A 990-nucleotide genomic window follows, 5' to 3' on the forward strand; every position below is an offset into this window, starting at 1 on the left:
TCCAACTACACACCAGCAAGCCACACTAGGAATGTGTGTCACTATCCTCATTGTTACTTTCCCATGGCACTGAGGCCGGGGTCTGAGGGCTGGGGGATGATAACTGTTATGCAAGTTGCCAAAATTCTCCCAAAACTATCAGCCTCTTTTCTCATCCAGCACCTCCATTTTTGCTACAAGACTCCAAAGTTCTGAAATGTTTTTTTTTTTTTTCTGATGGTTGATACCAACTCAATAGTTGTGTTTGAGAAAGAAGTGTTTTCTAGAAAAAAAACTACTACTTCTTCATCTTCATGATACCACCCCTGGTTCCTGAGTTGAAAAAATATGTCCACACAAAACGCTTCATATGAATATAGTAGCTTTATTCATAATCAGCAAAAATGGTAAGCAATGAAGATGTTCTGAGAACAGCACTCCCACTCTTTGGTCTTTTTTTCTGAAACCCATAACCCAAATCTAAACATAACAGAAACATCTCACAAATTCAAGTTGAGGGACATTCTACAAAATACCTGACCAGTACTTCTCAAAAATTTTAAAATTATTAAAAAGAAGGAGAGCCTGACACTCTCACTGAGTGGGAAAGTGTCATAGTCAAGATAAAACTAAAGAGACACAATTGCTAAATATTAAGCGGTATCCTGAATGAGATCTTAAAACAACAACAAGAGGATATTGGGGAAAATCATGGTATCTGAAAAAAAATATGAAGTGTAGCTAATAATAAGGCATAAATATTGACTCATTAGTTGTGAAAAATATACCATAGTAATATAAGACGTTAACTGGGAACTGGGTGTGGGCTATATGGGAACTCTTTGTATTATCCTTATAAGTTTTCTGTAAACCTAAAACTTTTCTAAAATAATATTCTCCAAATATGGGGTGGGGGATAGGGGAAGAGAGAGAGAGAGAATATTGGACAAGGAGTCACAAGTCAGAATGCTTATTCATGACCTCAGTCCATATACTCACCCTCTTTTTTTA

The sequence above is a fragment of the Galeopterus variegatus genome, unplaced genomic scaffold (assembly GCF_000696425.1).
Source record: "Galeopterus variegatus unplaced genomic scaffold, G_variegatus-3.0.2 Scaffold1184, whole genome shotgun sequence".
Classification (NCBI taxonomy): Eukaryota; Metazoa; Chordata; class Mammalia; order Dermoptera; family Cynocephalidae; genus Galeopterus; species Galeopterus variegatus.